The sequence below is a fragment of the Charadrius vociferus genome, unplaced genomic scaffold, assembly GCF_000708025.1.
Source record: "Charadrius vociferus isolate BGI_N301 unplaced genomic scaffold, ASM70802v2 scaffold261, whole genome shotgun sequence".
Lineage (NCBI taxonomy): Eukaryota > Metazoa > Chordata > Aves > Charadriiformes > Charadriidae > Charadrius > Charadrius vociferus.
In genome coordinates this window covers 1,454,856-1,467,576 of record NW_009646856.1, presented here as the reverse complement: position 1 = coordinate 1,467,576, position 12,721 = coordinate 1,454,856, and positions in this window count along the sequence as shown.

The following is a 12,721-nucleotide window of genomic DNA, read 5'->3' as shown; positions in this document are numbered from 1 at the left end:
TAATTCATCTCTCTTCTTATTCTGATGCAAGAAATGGCAGACAGCTAGTGATACCAGAAAGGCATCAACTTAAAATGTACATGTGAACCTTCCCTCTGCCAGAGTACACAGATAAGACGAGGAGCTTAGCATGCACCTTAAACCAAGGCCCAGACGATAACACAAACATCATCTAGTCCACTAGCAAAGATAAAATGAGACTATCATAGTCCTCGTGGATCAAAATGTGAGGCAGCAACCCTTGCCACCTGAGAAATATTTTCTCATCATCTTTCTCCCACAGCCTAGACACGCTTTAAAGAGCAGAAAAAGGATGTCCAGGATTCTCATGTCCACAGCTTCCAACTCACCTACAGGTTGTTTAGGATGCACTCAGATCTACGAGGCAAAGATCACTGTCACAGGATTCACTAGCTTCAGCTGGCCTTCTGCAGAGGGCTGGATCCAGTCTCCATGATGTAGAGGAGCACAACTATAGTAAAAAGTCTGCCTTAGATAGCTTTGCTTCTATTTAACACAACAGATTTTGGCCCAAAGACAGTAACTTGCTCTTAAGTGGACCAGGCTTATGCCCTACCATGCTTCCAGAATGTAGAAGGGGAAGTAAACGGTGCTTTCAAAAAGTTTTCTGCTATCTATGTTGTGTATGAGATAAGCACTACATTGTGGAGAAGAAGGAAAATTGTTAGGAAAGAAGCAATAAATGAGCATGTTTTCCAAAGACCTCTTATACCTCGCTGAGACTAAACCTTAGCAAATGTTCATGCTGATAAAAAAATTGTATTAGGCACTAAGTAACGTTTAAGGCCAAAGAGCCAACATTTCTCTGTTGTTTTAAAGGGATTTTAAATCTTGACAAGTGTTATAAAATTCCTTCAACCCCACAGTGCCACAACCAGCACTAACTTGGGATGATCAAGTGGCAGGTAGGAATTGGGTTATCTGAAATGGCAAAGAGCCACACTAGCAAGGTTTTCACCACCATCTCCAAGAAAGAGTAGGAGTGCACTCTCAGCCATCACATCTGACAGCGCCACTCCTCAGGAGAGAGCTGCCAACACTGCACAGCCATCCCTGAAGCAGCAGCACGGAGCGAGCTACCAAGCATGCAGCCAGGCTCACGCCTTGCCTTTGCGCCCCGCAGCTCAGTACGGCTCCGCACCGTGGAGAACGCCTATGCCCTGAGCACAGCGGTACACCCATGGAGCATGGTGGTATGCCTATGGAGCACAATGCACAATGCAGATGTGCTTTTACTCCCTCCTTTTTCAACTCCAATTTAAAAAACTGGAATTAAAATTGTATTTAATGATGATTATGGTAGAAATAGGGCTCATACGAGGGAGGTGCACGTTAATGGGTGTCAAAGGCTACTAAAACCATCCAAAGCAATGAAGCAAACTGTGGGGTGTGCTAAGCAGCAGGCTGGTTTGTCTGTAAAACAAGATGACATCCTGGGAAACGGCAGATATTCCACAACCACAGAACAAGCCATGAAATTAGCCCTAGCATCCTACAAGGCAATGAAGCGATTGTGGAAGGCAAAAAGCGTCAATAGAAAACAAAGCTTCGGAAACATTTCTGAAAACAAACATACTTGTCTCTGTAGGAGTAATAAGCAAAGAAGCAGAGGCCCTGTTGCACAGCACATACTCAGGCTGGAGAGGTTTCCACCCCCAGACTGGACATAAAATGAAATGCACACTGCATAACTGAAACCACATAAATCAGTATCAATGTTTTTCAATATAGCAAATTATGCTGGCTTTATAACCCATGAAGAGCAATTATGGATCTAGAAAAGACATTATGATTAGAAAAATAATGAAAGGTGGAACAGAGTTTTTGTTCCAGGTGATTGACGGGTCGTCAAGGATAAAACAGTCCTGAAAGAAAACATATCCTATGCTTAGAAGAACTGTATGCCCACTGCAACGAAGCTGAGATGGAAGAGAAGCATGAATAATTGGGGACACTACAGTTTCTCTTGTTTCTGGAAGCGATTCATTTGAATTACTCTGCTTGTTAATGGGAAAGAACAAGTCACTTGAAAATAGCCAGCCTGTCATGTCGCTGGGATAAGAGGCAAACAGCATCTCATTATTTAATAAACTTACATTAAATGCTTCACCCGGAGCTGGCTGCTAATAAACAAATTAATAAAGTCACAGAAAGCTGAACCACCCTCTTTGTGAATCGTTTTGTGCTGCCAGACAAAAAGCTGGGCCTGGGAGTATGCAGAGAGCTACTCTTGCATCTGAGCTCAGGCTTTGCGACTGAATGTGCTAAAAACACTGTCCACCCGTAAACAAATGAGGTCCAGGTGAAGTGGAGCATAAAATGCTGCTGCCCCGGTGAGAGCCACAGCTAGAACCAGTCCCTGTATCTTTTTAGGGTTTCACAGAAACTGGGTGCCACAACGGTGGGGAGGTTGTTAGGTGGACTGACTGGTATTACTGGTATAACTGGCAGTTGGATAGACTGCTAAAAGAGGACTTTGGCTAAACTTAAATAACAGTAATAATGACATCAGCGCTTCCCTTTCCTTACCAAAATCATCAAGATACATTCCCTGCTTCTGAGGACATGTAGCAGAAATGCCACTATAACCAACATAAGAGCAAGTAGTTCATGTTGGCTGCAGTGAGCATGTTGAAGAGGAGATGCAGTAATGACGATGTTATCCAGCTCAATTTGTGGCTGCTGGAAGGCTCTAGGCAGGAGGTACAGAAACTCACTGGCATGAATCTGAATTGCCTGTGCCTCTCCCTCGAGACACTCTGTTACCTTTCATGCAGTACAATAGGCTTTAAGGACAATCTAGGCTGAAGATTGAAGCAAAACTCCCAAGGCAAACGTTACAGTTGAGTTTTCTTGTGCATTCCCAAGGCATCTTAATGAAACGTTTGACTACCGCTTGGAGTTCTGAGGAAACCATTACACAAAAATGTTTGGCCAAATATATTTTGGCTCCTGAAGTCCTGTTTGTGTTCACAGCTGAGCCCCAGGCTTAAGTAATGAATATGTCCATCGTTAAAACGGATGCTGTGGTTTTCAACAGCCTTTCCTGACTCATGCCAAAGGCAAAAACAATATCATTTGTGAAGGCTAACGGCTACATTAAAAATCAGTAAGGTTAAGTACAGGGGAAGACCGTGTCTTCCTTAGTACTATACAACGTCAGGAAACTAGTCCTGGCATTGCCATCCATTATGGATGCCATGCAAAGCAGTGACAGGGGCTGGTATCAGAGACTGCATACAGTGCCAGCCTGGTTGGGATTGCTGATCGCCTGTGCAGAGAAACCCCTGCCACTGATCTCTTTCTTTAAAAAAAAAAAAGTCTGATTAGCCTTTGAAGCTCAGCAAAATAATTTTGCATATACAAGGCAAAGTTGCTCTTTACTGTGCAATAAATGGACGGTTTCTTTCTTGTTCCTAGCAGTAAATCAGTCTGTCAGAAAAAGTATAGAGGGCCAGAGACATGTGGTCACCTGAAGATAAATGAGAACAAGATGGAGCCTAAGCACATACAGGCAAGTAGGGGCGTAAATCGTACTGATCTGGGATTCCCTGATGTCTGTCCCACATTCAGTCCTGAATCCACACTGCTTCACCAGCTTTAGATACATTGGGGGAAATTTTGAGTCCACGCCACAGTATTGATCTCCTGAGAGCTGGTCTGTGGTACTACAGTAACAGAAAGTAGATCCTACAGACTGGCCGCTTCCCATCAGCAACTGCAGGCTGAAGTTCATTCCATCTTCACTCAGAACAACTTCCCTGTTTCCATCAGAAAAAAGTGTATCTCACAGCTGTCTTTCTACCTGTCCTCCTTTTTGTGCTGTCTTGATATTTTCTTCCCCTGTGTAATCACTCCACCAACTGCATCTACTTCAGGAATCACACTCAGCTGCAGCAGTGTGAATGCAGCTATGTCCCTTGGCCAGAAGAGTGAATATGAAAAACGAGAGTAACCACCTTTAGCTCCTAGAGGCCTATAGCTTACTATTTGAGTCATGCTTCAATTTATAGACAGCCAAAGAGACCAAGACCTCATGCTGGTCCTGGGCTCGGTCACCTACAAGGAAAACAGATATTTCTGCTGGAGGTTTCCAAACAAGACATTCGTAGTCTTCTGCTGCTAACACATACAAAGGTATTGGGATGCCCAGGAGAAAATAGCGCATAAACACAGTTGCGCCTTCTAAGTAACAGGAGCCTGTTTTTTCTCAAGACAGAAACAACCAGGCGTGCTGCACTTCAGATAACACAGATATCTCACATGTTTCAATACCAGCTCTGTCCCAACTAATTTCCTGATGGGGACATTAGGGCTGGCATTGATCACTAAGTCTCAATTCATTCACAACACCTTTTACATACATGATGCACTACATAAATGCTGCGTACTTTCAGAGAGTAAAAGAAAACAAAATTACTGAGTATTTCAAGAAGCTGGATTATGGACTGCTTTTACCTTCATCTAGACAAAGAAAGGAAACTTACTTTGTTGCTGAAGGTAAGTCAAGTAACTTTGTTTTCCTTTTCTATTATTTTGCATTTCTTTCTTTTATATTTCCTGTAGATATAAAATAATAGCTATGTATTTAAGACATTACTTGAAGCTTATGTTATCGATATGACTTCATAGATTTCAAAATTATCACAAACATATTTAGGCTACAATAAATCTTATACCAAGACTCAATCCAGCTGAAACAAAATATATTCATTTCCTCTGACTAACAAATGGGAAGTTTTTCTGACTTCCAGAGTAATCATGAAAGTCAGGCAATCTTAATTACTAGAAACGGTGCACTGGCCCTAAATGGATGTATGTGCATGATCATATGAGAATGAAGCTTTGATACACTAGTCAGACAGAAACTCCTTCCATCCTGCTTTATGATCACAAAATCTCTGAAACAGCAGCTTAGGAAAGCCATCAATAAAAACTGCTAAAAATCCTTAGCCTTAAATTCTATTACTTTAATAGCTAAAAGACTGCAGTCACCGCGTGCAACAGAGCGATAATATTATATTTGACATAGAACTTTTAACCTTCTCTGCACTAGAGAATTTCAGGGAGCAAGTCCATCAATGGTACTGTAAATTCATCTCCTTTTAACGGGGCAGACTGCCCATTTTTATCCCTTTGCACAGTGCTTTCAGTCACAAGTGTTACATAAGGATGAATATTAATAATTAAGTGCAAAAAGTCCTAAAAATGAATCCAAGTGTTCCCAAGCATTCAAGGAAGCCAGTATTTTTAAGTGCAGTCTCTAATGAAGAGATGGGCTCCTTCAAATAATTTCCAGTTTTGAGGGATTTTGATGTTTCCAATTTACACCTTTCCAAAAAAAAAGGAGATAGATAAAAATAATTTCTTTCCGGTTTAGGTGGATGTGAGATCTGTTATTCTGAATCCTCTAGCCATTCCACAGGATCATAACAGAGATGGATGTCAGAAAAGACCTGAACAGGGAATGCACAAGTTGAGTAGGTATTTATTTTTTTAAAGAATACATTTTTAAATATGAAAAGGGAAAAATACAGATTTGGGGGCTTACAGGTGATTCTCAAACCAAGAGAAAAAAAATCTGCAATATGCCAGATACTGGCAGGGTCACAAATTCTAAGCAGCTTAAGATAAACCCAGTTTACTAACATTTTTTAAAAGTAGATAAAAGCTAATTCCCTGCTAGGAAATTAATCATCAAATTTTTTTGGCGATTGCAAATGGTATTGTGAAAGCACTTCTGTGTCGCCTTTTGCTTCACTGAGCTTTGTGAATCCTACAGCACAAAGTTTGAGGTTTCTACTGTTTGCCCTCACTTCTTATGTGCATTAGTAGCTGAGTTTGCACTAGAAATCCATTACTCTATAGCTCAAGAATGCAAGGGGGAAAACACTTAATTTCCTCCCATCTTTAATATCTTTAATGCTATTTCATACCATCTATTTTATGTTATGTCTAGAGGTCTGGGTAATAGAAATGACTCATGTATCCCATGCTTAGCAAAAGAGCATGCTTTCTCTGGGTGGATAACCTGAACTATAGCAAAGCTATCTGACCCTTGCACTAAACTATAAACAGAAATTTCTTTGCACACCCTGCTAGTGGTGGGTGGTCTTTGTACAGGGATAGGTTTTATAGGCTCAGCTTTGAATCTGAAAATGCAGATCAAGTGGTGCTTTGGGAGGAGCCTGGTAGTTTCAGAAAGCTTTTACAGACTTCCCAAGTGACTGAGAAGTAGTTAAGATACAGCCCCACTCCCATAAAAGCTGCCTCTTTTTTCCTTGTAATGCATCTATTCCACAATAGTTAAATCCTGTGGGGTCCTTCCTTGGCAAGCACAGCTCTGAGCAAGGGCACGGTGAAAGCTGAGTTGGCTCAATCCCTCTCATGGCCAAGCCTGCAGGAAGAGGTAAAGGTGTGGAAAGTTTTCTAGAGATGCTTTTTAATAGCATTCCCCTTAAATATGTCCACAGGGGACAAGAAAGCAGTGGGGTCTTTGCCTCCCCATTCAGGTCCTAAAAACTAGGAGAGCTAATGGGATATGCAGAAAGCTAAAGCCAGCTAGGCCAGTAGCTTAGGTTTTTTTGTCAGCTTCATTCAACCAGGGACAAATTTCACACCGGAGTTCACAAGAAATGGGCCACACAACTGCAAATGTCACCACTTTCTCGCCAAATGTAAAACCAAAACTGCTTCTCAAAGATAAACATACACATGCTGTATTTACATAACAAATGCTAAGTGCACCTCTGCATATGCATGAGGAAGAGGATGAAGCCAAGCCGCTCATCACCTGATATGGTACTCCCACACAATTTAATGTACTACTGACAGACACTCAGACATCATAATGGTAAGTACAACCCAATGACCAACAAGAAACAGAAGAGAAGATACCTATTTCTTTATGCAACAGTGACTTTGTTAGTCGGAACAACTTTTTTATACTAGTACTAGCCATCTAAATGTTCATTCTGGATTCAAAGAGCTAAAATGAACATAAATCCTGAAGATTTTAAGTGCTACTGCAGCAAACAGGCAGAGGACAATAAATCCAGCCCTGCAGACCTCCAGAAGGAGCTTCTGGGTCATTCTTCTACAACCGTATTTACAAGTGGCAGCAATATGATGTCTGACAGGAGGGAAGTCTGTTCTGTTTACTGAATCCAGACCTAAGCACAGTATGTAGGAAAATCTCTCCAAAATTTCCTGCCAAATCTAGATTTTCTAAACTACACGTCAATATCATTTCCTTATATCAGCCACTGTCCATGAAAATGAACTTGCAAAAAGTTCCCTATCTGACCAAGCCCATTAAGTGACATTTTCATGACTTGCATAAACGTTTGGTATCCAAAAATCATATGCCCTTTACTGAAAGACATGCTGTAGGTAGGCAGAGAGAGCAATCTATACTAAAAAAAGGACATTGGGCTACAGCTCTAAATTGGCATTGCCCTAGCAGAGGTCAGAGGAGCAATCAGAGAAGCAGAACGCAAATGCGTGGCAGGAAAAGACACAGTTTACAAGAGCCGAAGTGGCAGCTTTGCAAATGTCTGAAAGGAGGAATACAAGAGAGATCTTGGAACATGAAAAGACTCTGGTCAGGTGAATACAGTACTAGCACTCTTGAAATACAGCCCAGCTACATATTTTAAAAGGATTCATTACAAGGCCATAAGGCTAATGGACACAGTTTACAGTCAGGGGAGCAAGTTTATTTACACATTGTGTAAATAACTGCAGTTGCCTCACAACTCAGTATGCCACCATGAAAGGGGATCACTTTAGCAAATCCTGTTTCTACAAAGTAAGTCTCGGTTTTAGAGCATTTTAAGCCACAACCATTTTTAACAGTATAATAAAATGGACTGGGTCTGTTTTGCATGTTGCGACCACGCTGCAATGCCTTCATACTTAAACGAGCTCACAGGCAGTTCTTTTTGTCCAAAGGCGTTCTCTGCTGAAATCACGTTCCTCTTACAAGCTTCCCTGCTTTTGCTTGCCCCCATCAAGCTGGAGCCAGGGTTACAGGGAAGGTTTCCCAAGGATCTTGAATTCTGGGGAACACCAGAGGCAGTGCATAACAAAGGAGCCATCAGGCTACTACTGTAAAGCATCCAAGGAGACAGTCACACAGGCAGAGCCTAGGGATGGTAAAGGTTATCAATAGGCAGTACAGATGCTCGCTCACTACCTATCCATGCCAACCAGCTTACTAACTTTTAAGACTATGGTACTTTCTTCACTGGACCATCTTACACAACCAGCCTCTTCCAAGCACCCTAGACATAGCCCTAAGAAAAAAAAAAAAACTGGTGCCCCAACTCATACCGCAGTGCGGAGAGAGAGAGACACTGCTTCAATACATGGGGATCAAAGTTCACATGGTTATTTAGATTGACATCAACAGACTAAACCACCTGTTTCTGTTTCAAATGGCCGGTGGACATCTTTGTCCTGCTGCTGTCTTCTCCCATGAACACACGCTGCCAAGTTCTCCGTCACAGGATCTGGTAGGAAATTAATATTTCTAAAAGAATTGTTAAGGGGCAACCTCTCATGTATAGGACTGAGGGACAGGACAAACAACCATGCTGAGGCGAGCTGGATTTGAATGCCTTTTCTTAATTTGCTCCAATAGTTACTTCACTGTAAAAACAAATTAATGCAGAAGTATTCATGTACAAGCTCAGGAAGCCACCCCATCCCTTTCTGTCTCCACCCCAGGCATGTTGAGTCAAGGCATGTTTATGGCAGGAGGGTGCAATAACAGGATTAGTGATTATGGCAAAATCACGAGCTCAGTGATCTCGTGATCACTGATCACAAATCTCATCTCAGTCTCATCTGTTTCTTTACACTCATTTTCACTCATTGCTCTCTATTTCCTCTCCTTTAGGTTAGTTGACTTCAGTGTTACTACCCCCACTACCAGCAAGTGGAGGTCATTATTCAAAGCCCACAAGAGGGAAGCAGGTTGACTTCCACATGGCCACCCACAAAGATGGGATTTGAGTGACACCATTTTATTCCCTCAGTCCCATGCACACTTCTCTCAATAACCTCACCCAGCTTTGTTTTAGGTCTCAGCTGGGAAGCCAGCTCCAAGGTTTGCTTTTGTGCTGGATAACAGACATAAGAATCCACTTGACTAATTATGTGGTATTTCACATGTCCAGCAAGCTGAGGCCATATGTACTTTTGAGTGTTCACAGTGTTCTCAAAAAGAGCCACTTTAACACACGGTAACTTCAGGCTTCTGATTTTGTGCTGCACAGCAGCGACTCCCCCCTTTTAGCAGCTCTTCAACACAGCGCTGTTTTGCTTCCATTGCCAGCTTGTTGGGGCAGACTGGAGTGGTTCGAGTTCAGCTCAACAGCTGTTGACTCATATGTGAAGTATCAATCCCGGGTCTGGAAAAGCAAAATGCTCTCGTGGAAGGGCTTTTCACTAAGGACAGAGAACACCACTTCAAGGAGCTGCACGAGGCCCTTGACAGCAGCCTTATGGTCCCATTGGGTTTCACATCATTGGGTCTAAAGACACTAATTGTTTCCCCAAGCTTAGAAACGGCATGATAACAGGCGCTTAGGTCAGGCAGCTGTAGTCCCTGAGTCATATCACAGCAAATGCTGGTTTACAATACACTGACAGTTTTTTCAGCAATAGTATGGACAAGCTCTGCTTGAAACTCTAGATCAGCCCCAAAACATTAACTGAAGTCTTACATCCTCTCTGTCAGCTTCAGCATAGAAGCATTAAGTAACTTATGCAGCTTCACAAAAGACATCAGAAACGCATCCAGAAATTAAATCTGAAGGTGAAGACACCCCATCTTGTTATCAGCCACTAACTCACCCCAGCCCACCCGTGTATCAGAATTGGTGTTTCATTCCAAGTGACAAGACACAGAGTGACTGCATCAGCTCCTTGCTGGCCACAACAACATGCTGTCCTGCCTACATTAGCTGGGACTGATTTCAAGGACACTGTCATGATCTGACAGCTCATAAACATGTCTCCTTCTGCCTATGCACTACCAAACAAATTGCTCTCGTTTGAATTTTGCCTTTGTCTTTTACGGTTTCACATACTCTCAGAAAGTACCGTGTTGGCTGAAACTACCTCCCTAGCTACCCCAAGAGGGAAAATGCACCAGGAATTGTTATCCACCCATTTCCCATACGGCCACACTTAGTCCAATCGAACACATAAAAGAGTTTGTTCCTATTCTCGCTCAATAAAGGTGCCATTTGGCAGTGGTGAGTTTTGCATCATGGCTTCTGGCAGCTAAACCAATGCAAGGCAACTTGATCAACACACTGCAGCACTGCAACTTCCCAGCTGCGTCCTGGAGCAAAGCATTTGATCTTCTCCACTAGCACACACTGGATGGAAGATGGCCTTAGCTTTCCTTGCAACAATCTTCTGGCATACCCATAACCTGAGTCCCTCTCGCCTCTCCCTAAAGCCATGAGCAATACATCAGACACTCCTTTGGCCCACCTTTGGCAGAATTTTAACCAACAACCTGTAACTATTTCATTACCAAATCTAGACTTTCAGGTCCCAAAAGACACTGCACTTTACAAGAGATGATACACCGAGAAAATCTTCCATGATTTTCCACTCACTCATTAAGGGGCAATAAAACATCTGTATTCATTTACTTAAACTGTTAAACCAGTGAGACAGAAGGAAGTGACTTATACCCATATTTAGAAACGTGCAGTCTGCTCAACAGATCAATTAGGGAGATGAATTTACATCAGACTGTATCATCATAACAGTGGTTATTTAGCTCCTATTAACAACCGAGAAGAGCTATCGCATCAAAGCACGAGGCAGAGCTTTCTTTCCAACTTCTCCATTGACTGAGATGCTAATTCAGCAAACCAGTCCAACTCTTTGCAGACTCCTCCAGCTGTCTGACACAAGTGTGACCCCCCTCATGAGGGGTGACTCTGCCAAGTTATATCACAGTAGGAATCAGGCTTTTGGAATTGCCATTCCCTCTTGCGGGGAAAGGAGGAAGTCTTTGGACGAAAGTAAACAGGGTAGCCATATGCATAACCTGGTGGCAAATAGCTTCCATTAAACACAAGATTTCAAAAAAGAGAGGCATTATAATAAAAAGGCCTACGCCACACAATTTCAAACATCAGAAGCCTTCCCACGCTGCTTTATTGATTACTTAGAACCATTCTGATATATATAACTAAAAATCAATACGAAAAATAAAGGACTGCCTATTTGACTCAGAGGAAGAATTTCATTCATGGGATAAAAGAGCCTAATGAGGCGATTCAGTACTCAAAGAGAGCTATTAGCGATGAAGGAATGAAGTGGGTTTGTAACAAAATGATGAGCACTGAGTGCAGATGGAGGAAATGCTGTTTTGTAAATTCAGAATCCGGGATTTTTTTAAAAAATCTTTAAATACTTCATTGATATGCTCTCTGCAACATTTAGCATGATTTAGGGTCTCATTCGTGGCCGTTTTTTCTCCAGATGGGGCACCTGCAAAAATACGCTTGAAGCCAGTAGAAGCACTTGCACACAATTACAGATCACTTATTCATATGGGCATGCCCAGTACATCCTCTTATAACAGTCAGCATTTTTGAGACTTTAGTGCTTCCCCCAACAAAATAAACAACTGAAAGAGGCCATGGACTGACACAGCTATTATTTGTAGCTCCATCTGGACAGAGATTGATTTCAAGAAATGCCGCACGTTTTCAGTCTGAGGGTGGGGATCAGGATAGGGACTGAGCAAGGCAGAAGTCTGTCCTTCCAGCAAGCCCAGACAAGTGAGTAGAGGATGACATGAGGATGGGCATTTCAAATGCCTCTAAACAGTAAACTCAGCCCAGCACCAGACAAAGATCCTTTAGACCTTCTCCTTTTGGTTCTCAGAAATACCTGTTGGTGTTCAAGCAGCATCAAACTGTTTGGATGAAAAAACATTACAGGTATTGCCCGAACATCCACATCATTGTCACTTTTTTTTTTTTTTTAATGCATCAGCTCGGTCTCCTAGAAAACTGACCTGATCCATTAACACTGACTCACAGCCTGTTTGTTGAATAGATGTGCAGATAATAAATAACAAACAGATCCTCTACGCAGAGATGCCTACAAATACAACATAGCTTAGCAAACAGTGAGGATACACACTGACTGAAAGAACACAAAGCCTTTCATAAAAAATTATTGGCTATCCTTTTGGGAGTCCTAAACCTGAGAAGATTTGCCTATTAAATACATTTATAGAAAAGCAGTCCTTGCACCAAGAACCTGGTGCAACCAAGCTAATTTAGCAATAAAGCCATTTTGTGGCTATCACACGAGCTGTCCATTTTGATATCTATAATTAAGGTTGCCCAATACTTTCCATTAGAGGATCCCACTCCCAGCTGGCTGCAGATTTACAGAGCTTTATTTGAGCGGAGAGTGCTTCATGTCCACAGCCAGCATGACTTTATGCGCGGAAAGAGTTAGGCAGCCTGACTGCCACTCCCAGCTCTGCCATGTATGTGTCTTGCTAACCTGGCCAAAATCAGGGCACACTGCCCACCTCAACTCCAGAACAAGAGACCTGGAAGAACGTGGCAACTCTGCTAAACAAGAGCCAGCTTAAGAAGGGAAGCAGCTTAACAGGGAGAGGAAGTTTTCCGGGAGAGGGAATATCCTT